Source organism: Eumetopias jubatus, unplaced genomic scaffold (assembly GCF_037043125.1).
Source record: "Eumetopias jubatus isolate StellerSeaLion01/CBP00866 unplaced genomic scaffold, mEumJub1_p1.0 scaffold_6, whole genome shotgun sequence".
Taxonomy (NCBI): Eukaryota; Metazoa; Chordata; class Mammalia; order Carnivora; family Otariidae; genus Eumetopias; species Eumetopias jubatus.
In genome coordinates this window covers 36,421,441-36,439,071 of record NW_028274812.1, presented here as the reverse complement: position 1 = coordinate 36,439,071, position 17,631 = coordinate 36,421,441, and the positions used below count along the sequence as shown (strand labels likewise).

At 36.7% G+C, this 17,631-nt stretch overlaps 1 pseudogene; it reads left to right on the top strand.

Annotated features, from left to right (window-relative positions):
• Positions 1–2,444: 2,444 nt before the first annotated feature.
• LOC114219530 (RNA-binding protein 3 pseudogene) lies at positions 2,445–3,259 on the top strand (annotated as a pseudogene).
• Positions 3,260–17,631: the final 14,372 nt, after the last annotated feature.

The following is a 17,631-nucleotide window of genomic DNA, read 5'->3' as shown; positions in this document are numbered from 1 at the left end:
CTGTTGCTCACAGAATACTTTTAAGCATTTGTTAACATTGCAGGGCACCTGGGTATCTCTGTCGGTTAAGCGTCTGCGTATGGCTCAGCTCCTGATCCCAGGGTCCTGGGATGAAGTCCCTCGTTAGGCTCCTTGCTCAGTGGAGCCTGCTTCTCCCTCTGCCCTTCATCCCACTCATGCTCTCTGTCTCTATCTCTCTCAAATAAATAACTAAAATCTTAAAAAATAATTTAACATTTCAGTTGTTTTCCTCTTACCCACATTCTGGCTGTCACTTCTTACCCTGTGCTCTCCGAAGGCAAGACGGTATATCTCATCTTTTCTTGGAAGGGCTTGATATTCTCTAGAATTTAGTTCACCTGGTTGCCTTTAATTGTATTTCTCCAACGGGCTCAAATTAAGTTAGGATTTTGTAGATTATATGACTTGTTTCTTACTGTGAGAGTGATATTCTCACATGGCTTCTACCTAGGCATAAACAGAACACTTGCATTTTTATATGTGGAGTATCTTGTTTACCTCAGTTCATTGAATTATTAAATAATGTAAAAAAGACAACTCTTTTGCTATATAATCTAAAATATAACAGTACATGATAGAGAAAAAGTAAAAATCCTGAAGCCCTTTCCTTCTTACCCTAATATATGTTTAAGAAAGAAAAGAGTAGCAATAAGAAGTCATATGCCATTTGTTCTTTTTCCCCCTAACTTTTATGTTTTTGAGATTTATGAAAACATTCAGATATAGGTGAGTAAACAAAGGTCATCGCAGGATAGCTCTCTCTAGCACACTGGGAAAACTGACCACATGTTCTGGAGGAAATCTCGTAAGGAGCTTTCTGATGTGGTAAGGGGTGAGAGAGGCTAGTGAGGCAGGTCTGAGGTGGCACTCTTGCTTCCCACGGGGAACAGAAGGACCAACAATTGTCATATGAGAAGACACAGAAATGAATCATCCATGGTGTGAAATTGCATAACTCCTAAAGGTCAGACTGTTACTTGGCAATCACTGATATGGGGAGTAAAGTGTCTTAGCAGAACCCATAACTATCTCTAGGCAAGCAGGGAGGTGAGGAACCTTTGTCACCCTACTTCTTCCAAGAAAGAAAAGTTTATTTTTTTTCTTTTCCAATTTTAATTTAAATTCTAGTTAGTTAACATACAGTGCAATATTGGTTTCTGGAGTAGAATTCAGTGATTCATCACTTACATACAACACCCAGCGCTCATCATCACAAGTGCCCTCCTTAATATCCATCACCCACCTAGCCCATCCCCCACCAACCTCACTCCATCAACCCTCAGGTTGTTCTCTGTCTTTAAGAATCTCTTATGGTTTGTTTCCCTCTCTCTTTTTTCTTTTTTTTCCTTTTATCCCTCTCCCATACATTCCTCTGTTTTGTTTCTTAAATTCTATGTATGAGTGAAATCATATGGTATTTGTCTTTCTCTGACTGACTTATTTTGCTTAGCAAAATACTTTCTAGTTCCATGCACATCATTGCAAATAACAAGATTTCATTCTTTCTGATGGCTGAGTAATATTCCGTTATGTATATATACCACCTCTTCTTTACTCATTCATTAGTCAGTGGACATTTGGGCTCTGTCCATAGTTCGGCTATTGTTGATAATGCTGCTATAAACACTAGGGTGCATGTACCCCTTTGAATCTGTATTTTTGTATCCTTGGGGTAAATATCTAGTAGTGTAATTGCTAGATCACAAGAAAGAAAAGTTTAATTTCAAATAGATGATAGCAGTTTATCTCTCCACAAAATAACTTATTTTCTGACTCTTATGGGTGGTGTAGCAGAGTCCCCAAATATTTCATGGTTGTAATAGTTATAAAACAATGCATTCTAAGGACTTATGCACTAAAGAGGCAATTTGGGCAGGATTTAGCTGATATAAGTACAATATGCGGATGAAGTGATCTGATACTCTTTTGAGATCTTGGATAATTCAGAACAAATGATATACTATTTTATTGATACAGAAACTTAAAAACAGGAACTTCTAAAATGATCTTATGTACATATGCAGACCTCTACCAGCCATCTACGATATTCAGCCATCAGTAGTATTTATGACTCATAATATAGCTCTCTGAGTTTGAGCAGTAATGACAATAGTAAAAATGAGACAATAAACCAAAGATTGCAGAGAAGCCACTGAACCAGAAACAAAGATGGCTCTTTTTCGGGCAATTTTCTATACAAAACAAAACTTTTTGAAGCTGAAGAACAAGTGGGATGAATTAAGGAAAAAAAAAAAAAACCCACCACAAACACAATAAAGGCACAAACTTAGAAAAGTAGGTTTTAACATGGTAGTTTCAAGTGTAGTGCCTGCTTATAGTAGAAGTGCCAAAAACGTATTAAAAGTGACAAAGGCAGCCAGTCTCTCCGCTCCTCGACCGTAGCTCTTCTTCTGGTCTTTTTGTTTAATTTGCAGTACTCGAATTCGCTGCCATGTCTTCTGAAGAAGGGAAGCTTTTCGTGGGAGGGCTCAACTTCAACACCGATGAGCAGGCTCTGGAAGACCACTTCAGCAGCTGTCCTATTTCCGAGGTGGTCGTTGTCAAGGACCGGGAGACTCAGCGATCCCGGGGTTTTGGTTTCATCACCTTCACCAATCCAGAGCATGCCACAGATGCCATGAAAGCCATGAATGGAGAGTCTCTGGATGTTCGCCAGATCCGTGTGGATCACGCCAGCAAGTCGGCCAGGGGAACTAGAGGGGGTGCCTTTGAGGCCCATGGGCGTGGTCGCAGCTACTCTAGAGGTGGTGGGGACCAGGGCTATGGGAGTGGCAGATATGCCAGTCGACCTGGAGGATATGGGTATGGATATGGAAGGTCCAGAGACTCTGGTGGCAGAAGCCAGGGTGGTTATGACCGCTACTCAGGAGGAAATTACAGAGACAATTAGGACAGCTGAGATGAGGCATGTGCACCTAATGTAGATACACAAGGAATAAAACTTCTGGTCCAGGATCATCCTTCCAAATGGCTGTATTTATAAAGATTTTTGGAGCTGCACTGACACATCTGTTTTAGTACATCAACTTCTATTTTTGAACTGAGCTCCTGAGGTAGCTTGTCACAAAGACCTTTTAGAAAGCTCCATGTGTTTTCTAAAATTTTCTCCCTTTTAAATACTAATCCTGGGACATTTGTAGAGTCTGGGTATTTTTTCCTTTTACCAGTTTTTCAGTTTGGACTCTCAGGATTACTGATCATGGCAAAAAATGTTTGTTCAGACTGCTTTAAAAAAATAGGCATTTAAAAGCCTGTATACAATGTTTATCATGATTAGGAAGAAATTTCCAAATGCAAGTACAAGAAATCAAAATAATTAGAGGTGGGTTTTTTTATTCAAGGTCACCACCCTAAGTATACAGAAATTTCTTAAAATACTTGTGAATGTCCTTTTTTTTAGTACTGGAAGAAAAAATATTCTGTTGTGTCTCATTTAGCATTTTAGGATGTCCATGAAGCTGACTAAAAAGTTGAAACATGAAAACAAACTGAAAAAATAAAGTGACAAAAGCAGTATAGCTGATTAAAGACACTGACGATTAGAGGTGATAAAATGTGGAGCTCTGAGTATGCTCTGAGCAGCCTGGATATAATCAGCAAAGCATCTAAAAAGTTCATTGTTTAAATAATCCTGGTCTGAAAATGGGCCATCCACTATCTCTTGCTTATGGCATTGGAAGAGCAGAATGCGTTGGTCTACATACAATAGCGCCTCACATCCACAAGCTCTTTCAGGTAAAGCAGGTTATGAAAACATGAGCAGTACAACAGACTGTGGAGGCACTTCCTGTATCACAATGACAAGCTGAGGCAAAATACAGTGGAGTACTATTGCTGGGACTGTTCGATGATCGTAAGCGATAGAACATCATCATGTAAACTAAAGTGCAATAATGTGAAGCAAGAGGAAAAAAACCTATTGTCAACTTGAAAGCCAGGCAGAGAATATTCCCAATGGGCCAATTCATACATATTTTATAAAACAGGACTCAGTAGGACAATTGGTAAAATCTGTGCACTTATGTGCTACTCATAGAACATGAACAATGCCTGAAAAAGTGAGAATATTTAAAAAAATACATTTTGCCAATATAGAGTTGTAGAGATGAATTTGAAGAAGCTGAGAAATTATCATTAAGCAATATTACTACTTTCTAATTTGTAAAATTCAATAAGAAAAAGCTAAATAGGCCCAGAGAAAAAGTGGGCAAAAGATGGGATGAGAAAAGGCAATTATAAGTACAAATGGCTAATAAATTTACAAAAATGTTTATCCTCACAAGAATAAAAAATGAACATTAAAACTTTTTTGATTTATCAAATCAGGGGAAGACATGCAGAAACCATTTGACCAGTGTTAGACGTAGAGGGAGAAAATAGACACCGTCATTAACAGCTTTATGGCAAATTATTGCAGATTTTTTCATAGCAATTTGAGTGTATATATCAAAAATCTTAAAAATGTTCATGTCCTTGGATCCAAAAATCCCAATTAGAGGAATTTATTTAAAAGACATAATTGAGGGGTGCCTGGCTGGCTCAATAGATTGAGCGTGTGGGTCTTGATCTTGGGGTTGTGAGTTCAAGCCCCACATTGTGTGCAGAGATTAGTTAAATAAAAAAAAAACCTTAAAAAAATAGACATAATTGAGCATGAATGGTAATATAGAGTGGCATGGAGAAAGTTCTAATTAGATTTCAGTTTTGTTTCCTTTTCCTACCAAAATCCTGAACTGGGATAATTCCCGGCTCCCTCCTCCAAGATTAACCTATAGAAAAAACACCATGAAAAAAATAGAAAAATGGAGAAATCTCTGGGGTAGCTGTGACGGTGATGGTGGCTTTTCCTTGGAGCAGGACGTAGCCAAGCAGAGAGAAAAAGAACCTACCTTAATTCCTGCCATTTACTAAGGAAGAAATCAGGGCAGCATGCAAGACACCTGCTTAGGAGTAGCTGAAGATAACAGGAGGGAACAGATTGACTTCTGAAGTCACATCCTCATGTTTCTTTTTCCAAACTACCAGGATCAATCAATTATAATCTAAAGAGAACCTCTTCCATATTCCGTTTCTCTCTGGGGAACAAAGGATACAATCCTCAACTGAAGAGTTGTTTTACTAGGTAAGAAGTAATTGGGGTTTTCTGTTGGGGTTGGGGCTTTTCTACTTACGGCTTATCTACTTCTCACCCGCAAATGCAGTCTGACACTATGCAACGAAAGGAATTAAGCTTCCAGGAGAACATGAGCTTACGGACAAAACACAGTGGGCGGGAGTATTTCAAAGGAAAAGAGATATATTGGATCATGGATTACATTAAAAGTGAAATCATTAGAATAAATGGTAAAAGAAGTTATAATTAGTCTATAAACATACTGAACAAGATAAGACATTACTAGCATAACACAATAAAATATAAAAAAGTGCCCAACAGAATGTTGGGTATGAGAATTACAATGGTTGAAATAAAAAACACAATAAATCAGGGGCGCCTGGGTGGCTCAGTCAGTTAAGTATCTGCCTTTGGTTCAGGACATGATGCTGGGATCGAGGCCCTCATGGGGCTCCTTGCCCGGTGGGGAGCCTGCTTCTCCTTCTCCCTCTGTGTGCCCCTGCCCCTGTTTGTGTGCTCTCTCTCTCTGTGTCAAATAAAAAATAAAATCTTAAACACACACATACACACACAATAAATCAGATAAGAAACAGAATGGATACTCTTGAAGGACAATTTTATGAAATTAGAAACCAGATGATGAAACGCTTTCAGTGATGAAAAAAGACAGATAGAAAATGTTAAAATAAAAGCTAAGACATATAGAGACTGCTAATACCACGGAAAAATGGGACTGAAAAAACATTTTAAGATATTTAGATAACATACCTTTCACAGAATTTTAAAAAATGATGAAAAACAAAGTAAAGTAGAAAAGAGGAGCGGGAAAAAAGAGAAACTCACACTTAGATATATAATAATGAATTTAAGAACATAAAAAATCATGATACATTCTAAAAACTTGCAGAAAAATATCAAATCACATATAATAATCAAACATCTTAGATATTTCACCACTAAGTGTTCTCAAAGCACTGAAGGAAAAGGCTTAGATCCTAGAATTTTGTATGTAGTCAAACTATCAATTAAATTTCAGAACATAACTAAATATTTTTTCTGAACTCTAAGGCCTTCAAAATTTTGCACAAAGACTAGCATTGAATGAGTTTTGGATCAAGTATTTTAAACAAGAGAAAAGATAAGTCCAAGAGCTGTTGCAAGAGATCTATGAAGTTCATGTGGGCAAATGAATAAAATTAATAAAAAACCTTGGTAAAACTTCTTTTTGTCTTAGAAAAAATACCAAAGATAAATGATGAAAGTATGTATGTGTATAATGTATATTGTAAATATATAAATATATACGCACATATTTTATATACCATATATTTATGTATAAATATAACTTAAAATATGTAAAATATGTATATTATCCAAAATGAAAATGGTAGGTAGTATCAACATGATGGGAGCTGGCGGGGTTGGAGAATGAGTTAATATATTATTGAGGGAGGCTATATTTTTAAAGTAGAGAAAAGTCTAAAATTCTGGTAAACTGTGACAAAAATGAAATAAAAAATTAAGATGGTAGAAATAGATGAACAAGAGAGTTTTTATATCTATAATAACAGATAAAATAATCTCTACAACATAAATTATTATTAAGGTAGGAGACAGTCAGTACATGTATATTCAATCAAACTGGAAAACTTGAAATAGATAAATTCATAGAAAAACATTTACCAGAACTTACTTAAGATGAACTATAAGGCTTCAACCATCTTTTCACTATTTTCTAATTTAAAAAGTAGTTAAACATCTTCACACAAAAGAAACAGATTGTAAAGGCAGATTTTACAAAAATTTTAAGAAGCATATAATTCTGACTTTATTTGGACTCTATAATGGAATAATGGATTAAGTGCAGATACTGTCAGTGTATTCTAGAAGTGTGCTGTCTAATATGGTAGCCACTAACCATATGTGACTATTCAGAATCAAATAAAATTCAAATTCATTTCCCAGTTACACCAGTCACATTTCTAAATCTTCAGTAACTACTTGTGATTACCGGCCATCATACTGGACATTACAGGTAATAGAACTTTTCCACCATTACAGAAAGTTCTGTCGGGCAATGCTGTTCTAGAGATCAGAACGCTAATAACAAAAACAAACAAAGCTATCATGAGAAAGTAAAATAAAAAACCCATTTTACATATGAATATAGATGCAAATATCCTAAACAAAACATTATCACATTGAGTCAAATAGGAGTTTATTTATTTTATTTTATTTTATTTTATTTTATTTTATTTTATTTTATTTTATTTTTTTAAAGATTTTATTTATTTGACAGAGAGAGAGACAGCGAGAGAGAGAACACAAGCAGGGGCAGTGGGAGAGGGAGAAGCAGGCTTCCCGCCGAGCAGGGAGCCCGATGTGGGACTCGATCCCAGGACCCTGGGATCATGACCTGAGCCGAAGGCAGATGCTTAACGACTGAGCCACCCAGGTGCCCCCAAATAGGAGTTTAAAAAGAGAAAAAACATAGCTCAGGTGTAAAGAATATAAGGATTAATAAAATTAGAAAAATTCATATCTGCAATTTGTCATACTAATAGATTAAATAAAATGTAATTATCCAAAGACACAGACAAGATATGATAAAACTCAACATCTATGATTAAAAGAAAAATTAAAACTTGTTAACTGAGAATATAAAGTAACTACCTTTAACACTAATAAAATGTTTCTACAAAAATTAAACATTATCATCTTCTAACCACGTTAGACAAGTTGGTACTGGATTTGTCTTCTCTTTGTAAACAACTGAAAAATAAAACAAAAGAAACAGTAAACATGGGTTTGGACACAGTACCAGGAAACACAGGACTGCTATCCCCGAGAAAAGCAAAACATACAGGATGAGCTCTCAAGGTGCCCAGGCTTCCTGCCGCGAGGCACTTTCCTGACCACAGGGTAAATAAGGGGAGCCCAATCAGAGCATGGCAATCAAGTTGAGTGCAGGAGGTAGAGAACAGAGTTTAGGGAGGTCAGGCAGCAGGCACTTGGGTCACAGAGTATCAGAAATCTGTATAGAGTTCCCTGGAGTCTATGCCTTGACACAACCTAGGCAAGCATAAGGGGAAACATCAAAAGGCTGGGCAAAACCAGCTCCAGGTAGCTGAAGCTTAACGATACCCAAGAAGAAAGGGCACTGGACGTGACGTTCATGCAGAAAATATGGAAGACATTTTTCCTCATTAAAAAAAAACAAAAACAAAACCTTTAAAGTGTAAGTGACTGTTTAAAACAAAAATAATAATTAGTTGGCAAGGGTGGTTTATAACACATGTAGAAATCAAATGTATGACAAGAGTAGCACAAAAGCTTGGTGAGGGTGGACCTCTCCCACCTGGGTCCTAGACGCACCATGACTAGGTGAGAAGGAAGCGCATACCCAACCCATGACCTGAAGCTCGGGGCGTGCTGGGACTTGGGAGCTCATTTCTTTCCCTAGCTCCATATGTGACTGGAAGTCTCTACTGGTCTGCATATCATGTGTGGAACAGGTGCAGAGGGAGAGGAAAGAAATGACCAGGTTGGTACAAGAGGAGTCAGTGCTTCCCAGCAGGTGGTGGTGGCAAGCCATAGACGGTCCTTTGTTTGTGTCCAGTTGAGAGAGTTCTGGTTACTGTGACCAAGGGTAAACTAGCAAGCTGAACTGTCCAGTGTATCAGTATTTTCATGCCTTAAAAATTAAGAAAAGTTATTTATCTCTGTGCAGTACAAACAGGTCTTCAACTTCTGTTGTACCTCAATTTACTACATTTTATTCTATTTATTCTCAGCATAAAGATGAGCAATGGACAATGAACATGGAGAGGTTTACAGAAGTGTTTATGGTAATATAACTGGTGTAGGTCCTACAGGGTTTTCTGCAGCTGTTCCTCTAAAGCATGGCTACTAAACATAAAAAGGACATCTGTGTGTGTCTAGCTGAGGGTGCCATTCAAAGTGGAGCTCAGACTTTCTCAGGAGCTTGACTTGATTCATGTGCTTTGGAAGAACTATTTCCAGGCTGGAAGGAGAAAGGGACTTGGAACTTCTATAACAATTGGAATTTTAACAGAGAAATATAGAATTTGGAATTTTAACAGAGATTTGGAATTTTAACAGAGAAATATAGAATTCCTAGGCCATATCTCCCAGGTCTTTTAATGTATAATTATGGCATTGTATTTTACACTTGGGACATTTAGTGACCTGGATGGAAGAAAAAACAGAAACTCTGGGTGTTGAAGTATACCTTATCTGGTTATCCTGCTGCTGAGGTCGTTTTCAGTACACTCAACATTGTAAGAACACACATTCTTTTCAAGTGCTATTGAAATATTCTGCATGAGGGCGCCTGGGTGGCTCAGTCAGTTAAGCGTCTGCCTTTGGCTCAGGTCATGATCCTGGAGTCCCAGGATCAAGTCCCGCATTGGGCTCCCTGCTCAGCGGGGAATCTGTTTCTCCCTCTGATCTTCCCCCCTCTCATGCTCTCTGTCTCTCTCATTCTCTCTCTCAAATAAATAAAATCTTAAAAAAATATTCTGTAAGATAGACTATATGGTCAACCAAAAAATCAAACAAACAAAAATCCAAAACAAAAAACAACAAGCCTTGATATAAAAAGGATTTAAAATATGTAATATATATTCTTTACAATAACTCATTCCAGGGACTATAGAACTAAATTAAAAATCAATTAAAAAAGATATCTGGAATGTCCCCCCTAATATTACAAAAATTACAACACACTTAAATATCTCATGAGCTGGAGAAGTGAGCACAATGTAAGTTAGAAAGAATTTGTATTCAATGAAAATAAGTACAACGCATCAAAATTTGTGAAGTGCAACGAAAGCAGTGCTTAGAAGGAAGTACACTTGTATACACTTGTATAAAACTTATACACTTACATAAAAATTTTTAAAAGGCTCACAATTAATGGCCTAAACTGTCTTCTGAAACTATGAAAAAGACATCAAATTAAACACAAAGCACAGTAGGGGCGCCTGGGTGGCTCAGTTGGTTAAGCGACTGCCTTCGGCTCAGGTCAGGATCCTGGAGTCCCGGGATCGAGTCCCGCATCGGGTTCCCTGCTCGGTGGGGAGTCTGCTTCTCCCTCTGACCCTCCCCCCTCTCATGTGCTCTCTCTCTCTCTCATTCTCTCTTTCAAATAAATAAATAAATCTTTAAAAAAAATAAACACAAAGTACGGTAAATAAAAAGGAAACACTAAAAAGTGTAAATCAATTAACTATAAAATGAGTGAACAGCAAAAAAAAAAATCAACAGAATCAATGATTTTCAAAAGTCAATACAGTTGATAAATGTGCAGTTTGGTGAAGAAAAAAGAATAGGACACAAATTACCAATATCAGGAATGAGACAAGATATCACTACATATTTTACCAACATTAAAAGATAATAATACACAAATCTATGCAAGTTTGAAAACAGGTAAAACTGATAAATTTCTTGAAAGATTAAAACACAAAACTAGCACAAAAATAAATAGAAAATCTCAATAGTCATATGCTAAATAAAGAAGTGGGAGATGTCATTTAAAAAAATCCCTACACACAGTAAAAACTTTCCAGGCCCAGATGTTTTCATTAGTGAATTCTCTCAGACATGCAAGGAAAGAAAAATACAGTCTTACACACAAACTCTTTCTGAAAATAACAGAAGAGAGTAATTATCAAGTCATTTATGAGGACTGCATTACCCTGTTATCATCACCGAAAACAGGAACAGGAAATTACAGTCCAATGTGCCTCACGAGCAGATACAAACTAATTGTAATATTAGCAAATTGAATCCAGCTGTATATAAAAAGGGTCCATGGAGCTTCCAGATTGGTGAATGCATGCAAGAGTGTGTTACATTCAGAGAGGGCGAGGAAGCTCCATGACCCTCCCCCCATCCCTTGCCCAAATGCATCTTTTCCATTTGACTGTTCCTGAGCTGTATCCGTTATAATAAACCAGTAAATGTATGTCTAAAAAAAGGGGGGGGTTCCTATATTATGGACAAATATAGTTCATCCTAGCATAGTAGCTTAATTTGCTCTTTGAAAATTGATTAATGTAATTTATTATATTAACAGACCTTGGGGGGGGGGAAATGTAAGATCATCCCCATAGGTTTAAAAAACTCAGCTGACAACATTCAGCACATTTTTGTGATTAAAAAGAAGGAGACCAGGAATTGAAAGTTACTTTCACAAGATGAAAAAGTACATCTGTGAAAAATCCATGGGTAATGTCTAATGGCAGGGACTGCATTTCACCTAAGACCAGAATCCAAGCAAAAATGTCCACTCTTACTGCTTCTATATTTTATTGGAGGTTGTAGGTAGTACAAATAAATAAGAAAAATAAAGTTGTGCAGATTGAAAAACAAAGAATAAGTGTCTTTTGGGGCGCCTGGGAGGCTCAGTCATTAAACGTCTGCCTTCGGCTCAGGTCATGATCTCAGGGTCCTGGGATCGAGCCCCGCATCGGGCTCCCTGCTCTGTGGGAAGCCTGCTTCTCCCTCTCCCACTCCCCCTGCTTGTGTTCTCTCTCTCGCTGTGTCTCTCTCGGTCAAATAAATAAAATCTTAAAAAAAATAAGTGTCTTTCTTCTCAGACATGATTTTGTAGATAAAAATACTAAATAATCTTAAAAAAGAAGCTACTGCATAAATTTAGCAAGACCAAAGGAAATCAAAATCAATATACAATGTTTAATTGTATTTCTCCATACTAGCAATGAAGAGTTGGAAATTACATTAATTTTTAAAATCTGCTTACAATACTCTCCCAGACATAAAATTTTTAGGGATAGGTCTACCAAAATATATGCAAAAGATAAATACTGACAGCTATAAACATTGCTAAAGAAATTACAGAAGACATAAATGAAAAGGTATATCATGATTATCAACTAGAAACCTCAGTGTTGTTAAATTTTCAATTCTCTAATTGAATGCAGTTCTAATTAAAATCCCAGGAGACTCTTCCCAGAAACTACAAAAGAGTCGATTTATTAGGAAGAAATGGCAATTATAAATCAATTAACTTAAAATTATAAATATGTACACAGCTATGAAGAGAGCACCAAAATAAATGAAACAGAATCTAACAGAATTAAAGGAAGAAATTTACCATTCAACAACATTAGTTGGAACTTTAATACCACACTCTCAATAACGGAGAGAACCAGGAAGAAACTTAGGAATGACCCAGAAGAATTGATTAACATTATCAACCAACCGAGCATAATTCACATCTATAGAACACCACCCAACAGCAGAATTACATATGGAATTGTAATTGTTAGACACAATTAAATTTAATTAAGCCCTAATAAGTAATGGGATGTATCGAATACAAAAGGGTTTGCAATGGAACTGCCTTGTGAACACCAACACTCTATAATATACTTTAGGTTGTGTGAACATGGATTTATTTATTTATGATTGTTTATACTCCAATTCAACATCATGAAAGCCAGATGGCATGTAAATATAAACAACAATGCAACAATATCCAACGTGCCCATCCAAGTGGTCATTTATCTGAGCTTAGAGGAGGAAGAGTTCTCATGTAGACAAGGAAAGCCGCAGAGAGAAGGGATTGTGCTGTGTGTTGAAGGTAGGTTAACATTTTAAAAATTGTGATCAGAAAGGAAGCTAAATCCCACACAGAGAAATGTATATTAGTCAAGAGGAAAGTATTCCTTTAGCATTTGTAGGAAACATAACACCTAGTTTGATTGAGAGAGGTTGTTTCAAAAGTTTTTGGGGTTTTTTTGTTGTTGTTTTTAGTAAGCTCTATGCCCAACATGAGGCTTGAACTCTCCCTGAGATCAAGAGTCACAGGCACTACCAACTAAGCCAGAGCCCCTCAAGAAATTTTTAGGTCCAGATTATGGCACTTCTGAATGCCAACCTAAAATATTGGAGTTTAAGAAGGTTGATTAAAAGTCTTGCAGTCTGGGGTACCTGGGTGGCTCAGTCGTTAAGCATCTGCCTTCCGCTCAGGTCATGATCCCAGGGTGCTGGGATCCAGCCATGCATTGTGCTCCCTGCTCCACGAGAGGCCTGCTTCTCCCTCTCCCACTCCCCCTGCTTGTGTTCCCTCTCTCACTGTGTCTCTCTGTCAAATAAATAAATAAAATCTTAAAAAAAAAAGTCTTGAAGTCCTGTGGAAAATGACTTTGAGATCATGTTTCTATGGGATGGTCCTTAAACTGACTCACTAGTAATTCTTTCCACTCTTTTCCAAACCCCTTATAGTTATTTTAATGGTGAAACACTAATAAATTGTAGCAATGTCCCAGTCTTTAAAATTCTAGAATTTTGCAGGTTTTTCAATTTCTGTTTAGAGTGTTCTTCCCCTAGTTTCCTTGGTTAATTTCTGTTTATCCTAATATTCTGCAAGGTCTTCCCTGACTCCTACTCTGGATTAGGCCCTTTTCCTAGTTCCTAGTCTGGATTAGGCACTCTTCTTATTTATTGCATTATCTCAAGAACATAGTTTATATAAGAAGAATGATTAGAATTCATACAGGTAGCTTTGCTATTAATTGACCGTTTAATTGCTTATGTAAACATCAAAACCTAAAGATAATCCTATGAATAACTGCAATACAAATCATATCTGTCTTTAATAGTGCATGAAGTGATTTTTTTCCCAGAAGTTTTCCATAGGTTACTGTGAAGTTTCTTACCAACAATAAAATATGGACAACTAGTAAGACTGTAATCATGCACCTCTTCTGAATCTCTTGACTAATAGGAAAAGTGCTAACATGACATTAACGTTAATACAGGTAATTATGAAGATAGTTTTGATGATGATGGTGATGGTTTGTAACAAAAGTGAAAAATATTGAGTTGATTACATTGTCAATATATGTAATAATCTAATTGTTGTCCTTGAAAAATATGCTTTTATTAGTGAGAACATGGTTATGGAAGTTGATTTGCAAAGAGACTGCTTAGACATAAATCTGTGCTAATAAATACATAGGAGGCACTGAAAGAAGTTTTAAGAAAGACTGCATATCAAGTATTGCTCCATACTTGAAAGTCCCATTCCTGACACATCATCAGATGTCTAATATTAATCTGATGACAGTGGTCATGTCAACAGTGGTAAACTCTATTCTTCAGTGTCCTCAAACGACCAGATTCAATGAGTATTTAATGCACATACCTAAATATATCTGTATGTATTTATGCATGTATGTATGTATAGATCTTAGATTAAACCGGAATTATGTTTTTATGAATAAATAAGATGTACTAGGATATTTATAGTCAATCCTTATCCTACCATTGTTTTATAGAAATAAATCATAATGCTATGTATGGTCTTTATTTAACTTCTTGAGTGTGAATGCTCATACTTTCACTACATAATCTTAATGTGTTTGATTACAGGATATTTGGCTCAGACTCTACTTAAGGTTACAAAACACAAATATTACCTTTTTAAAATCTGAAAAAAATTTTATTCTAAATTGCTGGTGTGTTTGTATCAATTGTCCATTGCTATGTTACAAACCACCCCCAAACTTAGCAGCTTATAACAACATTCACTTGCGAGCTCAACATTTGTGGGTCAGCAGTTAAGGTTAGGCTTAGCTGGGCAGATTTCTGTTGGTCTTGCCTTGGCTCAGTAATGTGACTTCAGCAATCTGGTGGCTAAATTGAAACTGGATTGTCTAGAATGATCTCCGGTTTGGAGGATGGTGGGTTGTTGTCTGATTCTCCACCACATGCCTCTTCAGCAAGCTAGATGGATGTCTCCAAAAGGCCAACAGCAAGGCGTCTTAAGGTCTAGACTGAGAAACTGCTCACCATTGCTTTCACTGCATTCTATTGGCCAACGCAAATCACAAATCATCCAATACCCCCAACCTCCACCAGGCTAACGCATGTCAAGTAAAAGTGTGAAATACTGCTGGGGGATCTAAACAGGCCGACTCTCCCTGAAGCATAGCACACCACAAAAGGAAAATCTAAAGATGAAGATGGAGGGAGACTTAAAAAAATTGTCTGGCAAACCAGCTCCCAATATAAAATACAAAGTATCATTATAGGAATTTGAAGCCTCTGGTTCACTGAGTGCAACCATAGCAACAACACAAATATCACATCCCCACCAAAGGCCTAACAGAAAGTCAGGTGTGCCCACATTCAAGCCAAAACTATTTAACTCTAGTGTTTGTCTCAAAAACCATTTGTCATTTTTCTGGCTTCAGGGTTTCCTTGGCCTGAGATGACCTAAATCCCAGTAGTTCAGAATTCAATGTAACCTTTGTACAAAGACAGATTAATATTTGTTATTCTGTTTGATATGTTGCCATGTTCAAAACATTTCAGGCGTAAGAAAAATCAAGGAAATAAATGTACTTTCAAAGCTACAAAGAAACTAGCACCAGATTCAGAAATGTCCTGGATGTTTAAACCATCTCAAAAGGATTTTAAACATGTAGGTTAATATGTTAAGGTCTCTAGAGGAAGAGGTGGTCAACATATAAGCTCATACAGGTAATTTCAGCAAAGAGATAAATAAATGGAAATGTTAAAAATCAGCACAGTAGCAGAGATGAAGAATGCCTATGACAGGTTCATCAAGACACTTCCCTGAGGCAACAAAAATTGGTGAACTTGAAAATAGGTGAATAGAAATTACCCAAACTGAAATGAACAAAAGATAGAGTAGGGGAAAAACAGAACAGAGAAAACAGAATGGGGTGGAAGAATTATCTGAAGTATTAATTGCTAAAAATTTTCTGGAATTAATGACAAACATAAAAAAAATAAAAAAAAAACATGGATCACAGAAAACACCAAACAGGATTCATAAACAAATAATTAGTATATTACATTTGAGCTGCTGAAAACAAAAGATTAAGAGAAACTCCTGAAAGTATCCTGAGAAAAAAATATACAGTACATCATCCATTATTCTTCAGAGTAACCAAGCTCCTCTTTCTATCCTTGCTTCTCCTTACACTGGCCTATTCAGAATACATTTCATTTGCTAAAGATAAATGAAATTAAGTACATTGAAAGAATTATCTACTGCCTGCAATGTGCTAAATCACAGAAGATTTGTGAAGGGCGGAACTTGAACTGACATAAAAAGTATGATAGTGTTTTTATTTTTTTAAAGATTTTATTTATTTATTTGACAGAGAGAGACACAGCGAGAGGGAACAGAAGAAGGGGGAGTGGGAGAGGGAGAAGCAGGCTTCCCGCGGAGCAGGGAGCCCGATGTGGGGCTCGATCCCAGGACCCTGGGACCATGACCTGAACTGAAGGCAGACGCTTAACGACTGAGCCACCCAGGCGCCCCAAAAGTATGATAGTGTTAAGTGGAGATGAGAAGAGGGAAGATATAATCAGACAGAGAGTGAAAAGAGCAAAATAGCTTATTCAAAGAAACAATGAATGTGTTGTTTCTATGATATAGAGGATAGCTGGGCAAGGTTGTGAAGCTCACAGGTAAGCAAACTGCTATAGTCTTGACTTGGTCAAGTGGACAGTAGGGTTTAAAGTAATGTTTTGAGTTGTCATAACAAGATCAAGAGTGCTGAGACTTATTCAGAATGCACTGTGTATGATGGATTGGAACAGGAGGACAAAGGATTAGGGACAACAGTACCCCAGCTTGTCAGTGTTCCAGGGATGGAGTGATAACTCTTAGAATTCAGTTGTCAAGAATATAAGGTAAGGTCAGTGATATAAAAGGGGAAAATTTAAAGAGATAACCAATAAGACTTGTAGAAAACTGATGGTAATCATGGGGACAGTGCCTTCTATCAAGGAGTAAGAGTTAGATAATAAGAATCATGTCAGTATGATTTATTTTGTATTTTCTTCTTTTTCTTCTAGGATTTCATACTGGGTGTCTAGTGATAGTCCCCTGTTGTGGCTCCAGATCTTACAGAAAGTTTACCCTGCACCAGTCAATGCATTCAGGTACATCTTTACTTTTAAAAATGTTTATAGTCTATAATTTTCAAATACATTCATGCCTTTGTTCCAATGAAGATGCGGTTTTGGTGTTTTATGTTTGGTTGTTCGTTTTCGTTTTTCCTTTTTTCCTTTTATATTTCATGCCATAACGGAAGGAATAAAGATAATTTTACACAGGAGTTAATAAAAGCCCATTTCAGACAGAAAGTATATCCAAGGAACAGTTAACCAGGAAAAATATGACCTATCTGCTATACTATTACACTTGTATAAATACATCTTATGTGATTAAAAATAGCAATAAAATATCTTTTATATGCTCTTAAGTATAGGTCTGGTAAGTATTTGGGGATATTTTATTTTAAAAAGGTCAACCTTATGTTCTATTTTTGGCAATTTAAGAAATTTTATTGATTACTCTGACATGAAAACATGTGCTTCACCTGCAAAAAGAACCTTTAAATGTCACTACTGTTTGACCAAACGGGGAACAGAAGGATGAA